Source organism: Sinohyriopsis cumingii, chromosome 10 (genome assembly GCF_028554795.1).
Source record: "Sinohyriopsis cumingii isolate HCF-2022 chromosome 10, ASM2855479v2, whole genome shotgun sequence".
NCBI classification, from domain to species: domain Eukaryota; kingdom Metazoa; phylum Mollusca; class Bivalvia; order Unionida; family Unionidae; genus Sinohyriopsis; species Sinohyriopsis cumingii.
In genome coordinates, this window is record NC_142970.1 from 95,310,599 (window position 1) to 95,322,536 (window position 11,938).

The 11,938-nt window shown below is 36.1% G+C and overlaps 1 long non-coding RNA gene across 1 annotated transcript; it reads right to left on the reverse strand.

Annotated features, from left to right (window-relative positions):
* Positions 1 to 5,604: 5,604 nt before the first annotated feature.
* LOC149790606 (uncharacterized) lies at positions 5,605 to 11,720 on the reverse strand. Its single transcript, XR_016423633.1, has 2 exons — positions 11,222 to 11,720; positions 5,605 to 9,156 (listed from the first exon to the last, which is right to left on the reverse strand). It is a non-coding gene; the product is annotated as an uncharacterized LOC149790606 (long non-coding RNA).
* Between the last annotated feature and the right edge of the window lie 218 nt (positions 11,721 to 11,938).

Here is an 11,938-nt window from a genome sequence, read left to right on the forward strand (position 1 = left end):
TGTGTGTGTGTGTGTGTGTGATTTGGATTCTTAATGTAGCTTTAACAATTTTTCAGTCATATCGCTACGATGTCTGCAGTGTGGCTGTTTATGACAGACATGTAGCAAGATGTCCCACCTAGTCACATTATCCCGACACCATGCCGACCAGTCCTAATACTAACCTCTTAATACTGAGCGCCAAGCGAGGCATCTGTTAGCACCATTTTTATAAGTCTTTTGTATGACTCGGCCGGGGTTCGAACCCGCGACCTCCCTCATCCAAGGCGGACGTTCTAATCTGCAACCCTAATATAATTCATGGCTCATATCTTAGTTAAAACAGCCCACCAATATCGTGATAAAAAAGGAAATGGGGTACTTTATTACTTTTTTCTGTTTTATTTCTCACAGTCGTTTATCTTACTTTTGCACTAAAATGGCTGCCTTGTTTATTTTGCTCGAATAATATATCGGCATAAAAAGAAATTGCAGTTATGAGTTGTACATTTTTGATAGAATTTTAAGAGAAAGAGCTATACAAGGGTAGGTGGGTGCAATATACAGATAGATAAGTCACCCTTCAAATAGGAGAGATTTGTTTTATCATAGGTGTGTATCAGAGAGAGAGAGAGAGAGAGACAGAGACAGAGAGAGAGAGGGTATCAGAGTTTATGTTTGTTTGGGTTGAAATCGCAGCGTCGGCCCAAAGCTAAAGGACTGTTTTATCGCGGTATAGATTTTTGTGCCAACTCATATACTTTGAGAGAGATTTAATAAACCAACCAGATACGCGTCGAATAAGCTATTGAATTCCGCCCACCAATACAACCGTTTATTCACAATAGATGCGAATATTTTACACGTTCCATTTATTCCAGAAATTCCATGTGTATTTTCTAGGGTCGTTCATACTGAAATTCTTAAATATCGAACATATACTTTTTGCGGATTCCTTCAACAGTTTCGAAGATTTTATTAGAAGGCACGTGAAGACATGAAGAATGCAGGGTAAAATCTATGTGGAGACCAAAACATAATCTATATTCTAATGTATGTATGTCTGTGTATGCGTGTGAAACATGGAGAGAAGAAGGGAGAGAGGTACTTCATTATAAAATATGTATGTCTGTCATCTTGTGTGTACATGTGTGAAAACAAATTCAAAATGGCTTCCATCGCTTAGCAGGCTTGAGGTAGCTTCTGGAATTTTGTGCCACTTTTTCATTACATGTGTTTGTTGGTAGTATTCATCTGCACTAGTGAGTTCACAATGTATTGGCTGTTCGGTTGGAATGTGTTTCTTCATTTACTTATTTTGAAAAAGGGAACTATCAAAGATTTTCTCAGTCGTTTTGCCTCACTACATCCGTCCTTTGCTATGACCATGACGTCATCATGTTATACTCGACAATCGACCCTTTTATGCCTGGGATTACATTCATCTTTACTTAAATATAAACAGCAGCGAAAAAAGAAACGCAGTTTTAAAGCCCGTCGGCAAAATAACAGTTATCTCTATGTCGTCTTTCCTTCACAGAAATTTGAAAACTCGACCGTTAATTAGGAAAACTTAATTCAGCTTCCTCTTAAATCGTGAACCTCCAAGTCAGATCATCCACTGCACATTTCATTATCCAGCGCCCGATCAGTAGTATCCCTGGCAATACGCACGGAAATAGTTAACTTTATCAACGGCCATGATATCGACGTCTTTTTTTCGTAACAGAAACATGGCTAAAAAAGCATGAGTTGAGCCCAAGTGTTACTCCATCAAGGCGTTCCGACGCCATTCCGGCTGAGATGGAATTGCTATTATCGCGAAGATCTGTACTTCACCGTCTTTACAATACTACAAGTTTCAATTTCGAAAATTCATCTTTTGAACTAGTCCTAACAAGGTTGACAATGAAACAAAGGTCAGTCCATCTTTTCTACCTCTACCGCCGTCCTTCTAGTCGAAAAAAAGAAGCTTCTATTAACATTTTCAACATCAAACAGTCAGTTAGCCAACCCACCCGTAAACATTGTCACATGTAATACTGGATTCTTCATAGACCTGATGATAATATTTGCAGTCTTCATTGGTGTCTCATGAACTTGCATCAGATCATCTTAGCGTCATATGCCATCTCAACGTATCAGACTATAACCCCCATCTATGTCTGCTGCGAAAAGAAACCTCCGTATGATAAATATAACCCATCTAATGCATGAAATTCAAGAAAACCTAACAACTTCGTTACCTACTACAGCAGTACAACTTGATAAGTACGCGCGTTTATTGCTTTACAAAATGTCGCTGCAGAGCATCAGTTCAAAAGTGTTATCCATGGTACAGCAGTGTCAGGGACCAGCTTTGCTAAAAAAAGAAAGTCGTAAGGCTGAGATGATTTTGCTTTCCTCAGGCCTCATTATTCATAACGCCTCTTGACCTTGTTGTAGAGTACAACCAACCATCCCGGTTTCCAAAAACAAACTGTAGAGACTATTTTGCACACTTGGAACACCTGGATTTGTCTACGGAATTGGTACGGCTATTGCAGGTGGAGCGGATCTACCATGCATCTGTTTCGATTATGCTCCATACAATTTTTCTGCAAGCAGAATCCGAACAATTTCTCAGAGGGGATGGGTAGGGTTCACGAAGTATATAACCAGTTGGTGGATCCGTGGAAAACCAATAAAATAATATAAATATATACAATGGAGCAATCGACATTGTCAGCTATATCAGACTAGTGATATGGTAAAGCAAGACCTCTACCTTGTTTTCGAGTACGATCAACCACCCCGTTTTCTGGAAAAGGCTTGGACGATTGCATGCTTCAGAAAGTCTGTGCAGCGAGTGACGACCAACTACAACAACTGTTGTGCACACGTGGAACCATTGGATTTCTGTTTTGTTGTTGTTGTAGACCACTTGTTTGGTTGGCTAGAAAAAGGATTGGAGCCAATCTATGTCGTGCGATAGACAAAGGGTGGACCACTTCTGTCTACGAAATTAGGTTGGACTATTGTACACTCGTATGGAAATACCAACTTTGCATTTGTTCCGTTCAACTACCCTGATTCCCAGCCACGGCGCGTTCCTAGGGCGGTGTGGAACATGCATGGTGGAAGGTCTTGCAAGAGCTCTCGAATAATAGCGTGCGTGTTTGTGCTCGAAACCTACTACAACTGATTACAAGTAATCCAAAGCAAGTTTTGTAAGACTTGTTTGCCGCGCACTGGCCGTTTCATATTTGAACTGGACAGAGCGTTTGGGTACAATATATTTAAAATGTTCCGGTGGATCTGTATTGCCAGAACTTTGTATATCTCTTAGATATGCCTTTTCTTTGCCTGCGACATCACAGGTACCTTGATGTTGGCTACCAGCTCAATAGTTCGCTCTCTCTGTTTTGTATGTGCTGTACGTGTTGCACCCAGTTTGCATCGGATATGTGCCAGGATCGCCCAATTGTTCCAACTCGCGCTCGAGAAAGCGGAAATCTAATACAAGGATTTCCAGCTCATTTGTTTGCTCCGAGTCTCTGGTGCAAGGTTGCAGAAACAGAATGATGCGGAATATGTCCCGGATATAGTTATTGCATATTTGTGGCAGATATATTAATCTTCTTCGACATCGACAATCTTGTAGCAATTTGTGTTTGATAGCGCTTACACGTTTTGCATTTGGATTCCATGCACTTCTGCAATATAGTCTATTGCTGTATTGCTGTGTAGATGACTTCAATAGTTCTGCATATATCTTCCAGTTCCGATTCGCTTGACACGTAGCTTGCTCCAAAATATTTCCCTGTCCTCGTTGTTGTGGAACTTGTACAGACCATAGATCTAAAGTAGGACACGCCAGATTGGTTGCGAGTTGACAATGTAGACGATCTATATTTTATTCCTATTCCACAAAATCCCTTCCGCACAGTGTAGGATGGCTTCTAGACTTTTTATGATCCAGACTGTGCGTGTTCTTTCTTTTTCATCAAGAACGACTCTCCTTATGGGCTTTCTTAAACCTACTATACAGGCAGCTAACATTTGCTCGAAATAGGCTCATCGAATTTTCTTTGAAGATTTCCTACTGTTGGAAAAGGTCACCTAATAGAAACTCTCGAAGAAGCATTAAGATAAAACTGTTCAAAGAAGGGTTTCTTTTTGTTCAAAGTATTGATTGAATCGATCAGCATTATACCTGCATTTCTTATACGGTACCCATACATTTGCATCTTATATAGTTCATTTCTCGTGACGATATTCATCAAGACTCCTTTCGTGAGTAGAAATTATCCCTAGGGATAAAATTTCATAGAAGGGTATATGTCGAATTTCTTTCATTAGATGATGGTAGGGTCCATGTGTATAGGTAAGATTTCATCCCCTTACGGCCTGTGTAATACCCCAACCTACATATTTAGCACCCATTATATCAAAATCTTCTCGTCGACGTTTCTTATAACTTTTAAAGATGTTGGAACAGATCCCTAACTTGGAATTCTTAAACAAATGCTGACACAGATTCTCTAAATAGGGTTTCACCCGTAATAAAGTTCGGCTATAATCTATCCAAAGATAAGTTTAATGCTTCCGGTATCCATAAAGACCATCATATTTATCAGATTGCTCTCAAGGAATTTCTTCAATAATTCTTATAATACTGAAATATATTCATATATACAAACTTTCAAAGAAAGATCTATGTCAAAATCATTTTAAACTGTCAAAGAAGGTTTGAAATCCAATTGCTCTCTAAGCAGGGGTTCATTTGGTGCAAATCATTCCCATATCCACCTCCTGAACATAAACGATTCCTATAATGATACGGTTATTTCTGTTTCTTCTCTACCACTTTGTCAAGACATCTTTTGTACATTCAAAGTATTTCTAGAGATAAATTCTGAATGACGAATCAGTTTCAAATTCCTTTTATCAAGGTTTATTCCATATGTAATCTTTTATGGTAATCTCCTTTATGAGCATTCTTATAGCTCATGTATAATTATATACCTATTTCTTGAAATCACCCAATGAATTTTCTGTCAATGTTTCCTACTGTTAGAGAAGTTTCCACACTATAAACTACCAAGAGGGATTTTAAATAAATAAAAACTTTATGGAAGGGTTCACGTAATGTAGAATTCTAACATAATCGGTAATCTCTCTAAATCAGTTTTATTGAACTAGTACCAAAAGAAACCTTTCTACAAATGGGTTTAAATAATAGTTATAAATGTCTTGAAGAATGTTAATATTTGATGTAGCATTTTCGTAATCGGTGAAAGGTAAGTGTATATTCCTTACTGAATTGGGAACAAGTAACCAAGTCGATATGAAGAAGGAATAAGTACTCAGCTTGATGTGAATATGGAATAAGTAACCAACTCGAAGCGAAAAGTTCAAATTCGTGAATAAATTATTGGTTATTTATTTCTTATCGAAGCTGTAACTGGTTAATTATTCCGCATTGTAACCATCATGGTTTCCGTGACTATGTCTCGGCCTGGCCGAATTGATGTATTCCTATGCCAAAATAAACCCATTATCTCTTCAGGAAGGAACAAAAGCACATTTTTTGCTTTGTGCATAGCTGACACATATCGCTGGAAAAACAAAACAAGATCACGATTTCTTGCATGGAAGCTTGCCATTTTTTTTATTAAGAAATAAGCATGACACTGTACATTTTATACAGGGTATCATAGCTAAAAGTATTGTGTATTTATGAGCTTAAATATGGTTAAGATAAAGATATAATACAATCAGTGGCGTAGCAACCTCTCAAGCAATCGCCGCACCTGCTTGGCGGTGGTCGGAACCAAAATCCTTATCATGCAACCCCTATTTATTAGGAGGGGGCAACATAATTAAGTTCGAGAGATGGCAGAATTTCTTGCTGAATACTAAATAAAATACATACAAGTTTAGTTACACTAGAACGCAATGTCGCATCCAAACAAAATAAACAAAAATAAATGCGTACATAAATATTCACGCTGAGTAACAACTACCAAGATCCGTTACCTTTATTTCTCCATCTGTAAGTTAGCTTAGCGATCAATCTTTATTTCATCAGTCCTTGCCCTCACTTAAACCCCCACCCCCAGGATAATATGTCAAGTGCTTACACCACGCCGGTGTACGGTCAGTATCTCTCCAAAATAGGTCAAAATCGTGCTTAATCTAGCAATGTCACCAAAATCTTGTTACACTGCAAATTCGCAGTAAATTTGGCTGGAAGCATTGCTTCAATATTCAGTATTTCATAAGTAAGTCCGTTATAGCATTTATCGTGAGTTATTACTCAGAACGGCACGTTAATTTCCAACTATTTTAAGAAAGTCGTTAGGTTGTAAGAAACTACTGGATAAAAATTCTCGAAAATACAAAATTTTCTGGTAATTGAATCTGTGCTACGATCTTATGAAGATAAAACTTAATGCATTTTTTGTTGAAACAACATTAGAATGGTTGATTGCTAATTATGTTTTGCAAATATGGACTATAACAAGCATAGCATGCTCAAAAGTTGTTGAATATGGAACTAGTCTCAATAAATGACTGGTTAAAACTTCACGTGGGTTTGGAAGCAATCAAGCAATAAAAATATGGAACAATTTTGTATTCACAAGGCATTTAGATATCAATTTGATGCTGGTGAAATGACATCATTAGAGGTAATATAAGTGTGCTCTTTATCGTTTTCCTTGGTCTTTATCAATATAGGGTGTTTGATACAGCAAAGACAAAAAGGCTTACAAAAGAACGGAGTAATTTGTCAAAGTACCAACAAATGATGGAGAAACTAAAATGTAAAAAGACAATATACAAGACAATTTATATATCAAAGCTGCTTTTAAGTTATGGTTAAAAGGATTGGACCATAGAACTCAATATCAAGATATTAAGAAACTAAATATAATTTCTGCATTAGACTGGCGTTCAAATCACATATTTTTCTATTTACTACAGTTTGATAAATGTGTTTCAACCTTGTAAAAACATTAGATCTGTGGCATATTGTGAGCATTGTGCTGTAAAGCAAGGGAGCCCCCTGGTATGCACTTTATAATATGGATTGATACCAAGAATTCAGATACTATATTGTCAGTTAGAAACCAATACTTGATATAATAAAAAGTAAGTATTTAGTTACTAACTCCAACACATGGATTGAACTGTATGACGTTAGTAATGCAAATATACATTTATTTACAAGCCAACGGGTGCGTCTAAAATTTATAAGTACTCTATTTTGTATTCCCCACCTAATATACTACTACAATGATTTAAAATAATCAGATGGTCCATAGCTAAATATTCAGTAATTAGTTGTAGTAATTTATATAAGATTACAATGTGTAATGTTTATTTCTTGTGTCGTTGGCATTTATTTGTTTCATTATAATTCAGTCTCATAAACAGTAATAACTATAGTCAATTATCTAATAACTATCTATCGTTTTCTGCACCGTTAGATGAATTTAAAAACAACAATCCAAACGGTGTTCAGGAAATATAGATAGGTCCTATTCCTTCTTTGTTTCACATACACAAACACGTATACACTAATACTCACATTTACATGCATTCTCAAACAACTTAACGTCCATTGTTCTTACTCAAACCCCCAGCGATATGCGTACTCTGCTCAACATCGTCGAGAAATGATTATACATGAACCGATCACATCGTAAACTATTTACAATTAGTGATTCTTATAATTTTTTTGTTAATAGTTCTGATGTATAAATAAATCTTATTCAAAGGCATGTTTACATATTCACGTGTATTGGTAAGCTGTTTAGCTATTGCAAACTATTGTTAACATTTACTATATGTGACAGAAGACTTGTTATTGCTGTCGCCGTTCCTATCCATGATCTGTTTTAACGCTTCGAAGGTAGTGCCAGTGGCGCTTGACGGAATAATGATGTTGTAATTCATATTACAGTTACTGTTGGCGATGAACACAGCACCATTGGTTTCCTCTCTGTTATGTAAAGCCATTGCATGTTGTCCATTAGCATTTTGTTCCATGTGGTCCCGCTGTACTTCTCTGTGACACAAATGAGATAGGCATCCAAATAAAGTAATGTTTTACAGCAACATAACTAATACAGACCTAAAATCTTTTTTCAAAATCTTCAATTTCCTTCACCGCAGAGGCTGTAAATATAATGAGGTTTTAGGGGACCTTAAATACAGAATATTTATATAAATGTGTTACTTAGCAAACACTAAATAAGTTCAGCCTTAACAGCTCACAAAATAATCATAATCATGGACCTTCCGCTATCATTATGTCTTTATCGCTATCTCGAGTTATCCTGAAAACATTAGTAACAAAAACTATTTGTAATAGTAAAATGTCTGTAAATTAAGGGATTTCCTGTTGGGCATCCCTATGAAGCTATTTTTCTTTAGCATTACTTAGATTTCCCAACGCTACGAAGAGAACTGATCTGATTGGTGGAAATGTAGTTCTAATATATCATCTTTGCTTTCCTACATTAATAATCGGTTCAGAGTCAGAAAGGAAAGAGAGACATTGTGCAGTTTTCGACATATAGATTTCGTTTTTATCTTTATCATATCTTGATAACTGAGTTACCCCATCACTGAAGAAAATGAGCACATTGTTATTAATTATGTCGTGTAATCAAGTTTAGCTAAAACATGTAATACATGACTTCGGTCTTTAATAATTAACTCTATATAAACGAACACGAATGTAGTATATGGTATGATACTTGTTTCACTGTGGTACATTAGTTATATGAGGTTGCTCTCGGAAATGGTCTAACAACGGCAGATTGTTGCAAACTGTTTTGGTTTGTATCCTTACACTATTTTATCCCATTGATACAAGCTAGTCATCATGATCGATACATAATGCACATTTCATTATTCTTGCATTCCTTATGTTTCTAATTGTTTTTAAGTGTCCTATCAGCAAATATATTTCATTAGCTTTGTGTTTGATCGTGTTCAAAAGTTTGCATACTGTCTTTTCTGCTTCTCAGTACCAGTTATTTGACTTTTATATTATATACTAAGAAACAGGCATGCAATAGCAGCAACAGCACCAGGTAGTAATTATCGCTCCAATAATTGTAGCAACGGCTGGTACAGTGGTTCCAACTGAAATTGCAACAATATCTTCAGCAGCAAAGCAGACTGAAACAGAGAATGGTTTTCATTATGTCGTAGTTATTTTCTTTCAGAATCGTTATTCTATCTTTCTGCTAACTAGTGTATGTACTGACGCTACTTTTCAAAGTAGATTTCAATTTATTACAAAGAGACTTTTGTGGTTTGACAAACTCACAACTGATGTGTACGGTGTTCTCGAAGGATGTGGATGCCTTATGATTAATTGCTAGCTTCAGAAAGCGAGTTTATGTGCTATCTCCGCGTTGCGAAATATTAAGCAACTGAACTGAGCCATTGTCTGAAATATATTCACCAAATCACACTGTCCAAAGCCTGGGTCAATAATAGAATGAGCTAAGAGAAATATACACTCAAAACTAAGAATGAAATGGTCTTTGTTCGTTGACACAATGTGGGTATAAAATAGAAAAGTAATGCAGATGTTAATATTTATACTAAAACTAACAAAGACGAAATTATGTTAAAAGGATGCAAAATGTAGAATATATAAATATTTTATACAGTAGTTAGTTTAATATAATATGATTGTGACCAGATTTATAAAAGTAAACAATGTAACAGTGTGCGTGTGTGTTTTGGGGGATGTGTTTAAAGTAGCTTTAACAATTTTTCAGTCATATTATGTAGCAAAGTAACTACTGAAAGTAAACAACACCAACGCGTACAATGCTTGACTGGTCTTGCTATATTGCTTCTGCATACTGAATTACGACTCTAGGTCTCAAAAATGTAACAGAAAGAAATGAAACCAACAAATGAATTAACAGTCAACAAACAATCTATTTCTCGAGAATACAAACATTAAAATTCAGAAGACACGCTATGTGATATAAATACCAAATAATTCTAAATGTCCTATAACAATGAACAGGAATATAGAATTACCCAAATTAATTCCAATAGTCTTGAATGTCTTGATATGTTAGTAGTCTTGAATCACGAATAGACTTTACTGTCTTGATATATTAAGATTGTAATTCAAAATGCCTTTCAAAGAATTCACAATAGTTCCAAATTATTATTTTAGTCCAAATGTCAATTAGCATTATGTATTTCTCATTGAATAATTTGAATAATTGGTCTAAATTATATCTGAGAACAGCTGTAAGCTTAATAGATTCTCAGAGACTGATCATATGTCGAGAATGAAAAGACATGTTTACCCCTCATTATTTATACACACCTCTTGGGGGTGTGGTGTGATTATTCAACACTTCTAGGATGGGACTCTAATATCGTAGCTAGAGAAGAAAGACGCACAAAATCCTCGAAACCCAGAAGAAAAGCAGAGAGTAGCAAGTTGTCCTTTGTTACAAAAGAAAATGAGAATAATAACTAATTCGCCCTCAATAAAAGGCAGTACATGGAAACTGCAGACAACTACAAGTATCTGCTACCGTCTGCTGATCTCCTCCGTTAGTGATGATGCAATTTAAACTTAATTTAAATCAAATTGTTCCCATTTAATGAAAAAACGGAAACATCTTAAAGGACATTTTTACTTCATCCCTGTGGTCAACGTTTTCTTACGATCTGGCTGTTGCCTCTGTAGCCGAAAAGGTCGCAGTCCCAAAGACTAAAGCACAAAACAGAACAGGAATGTTAAAAGGTTTATAATGTTTGTCTAAATGGAAAGTTGCACAGTGTACTACTTTGACAGTGAATTGTGAGGCTAACATTAAAAGGACACATCTTTTTGGAATGACAACACACCTATAAACTGGGCTTTAATGAAGGGAGAAATTAATTTTAGTTCTTTACATGTGGTGAATGGAACCCTGCTGTTGGTACCAACAACGGATACTTCAGTTACTCATAAACCAAATGCTGCAGAGAGGTTAAAACGATACGGACAATTATAGTGCAACGCCGTGAACTATTTTACCATAACACTTTAGACGAAATTGTTAAACCTACTCTCCGATTTCAAGAATGTCATAAAAACCAAAGAAAGAAAGAAAGAAAGTGAGAGCATAAACCAAGATAATGATTATTACTGCCAAGGAGATAGAATGGAAAAAGAGAAAAGGTAGAGCTAGAAGAATTTCAAAACCTCTCTGGTCAATACCTTTTCTACCCATTGTGGCAGCCCTGTTCACATCTTCTGCTCGAAAGCGAGAAGCGATGATGAAAGCTATGTTGGCTCAGGACGAATTAGATACCATATCTATTAGCTGTACAAAAGAAAGAAGTCCGGAAAGATGTTAAGCAGAAAGGTGTTGATCAGAAAGTAAATAAAGTACCCATGATATCAGTAAAAATCACCCTTCCCTACTCCTATTGCCTGTCAGACACGTCACGCATCGCAATCTAAAATACCCAACAAACCTAACAGCATCAAGCATTGTGTAACATACTGAGCAGCATTTACTACAGTTCTGCTAATGCGGCTGACTATTGGTCAAAGTTTAGTTTTGTCTAACAAGCTGTTCTTAAGACATGGCTCATTTAACCGATAGGAACTATCGCATTTCATAAGGAACTTATCATACTTCATGAAATAAATAAACTATGAAATACGTGCTGAACGAAGCATAGTTTTCGTCATTGTTTTGTATGATTATTATAATATTTCCGGATCATGTTTCATAAGCGTCATCATAAATATGCCTGTCATAGGATCACAATTTCTGAATAAATCGTGGGTTATATTTTGCGTCTCTGAAATTTACTGTCTTTGTGACCTGGACCTCTGCACTTACCTGCTAAGTGACTATTGTCGCGAACCTAATTTCAAATATTTTGCTCTTACATGTATCGCATGCACTCGTTCATTTTCTTTTTC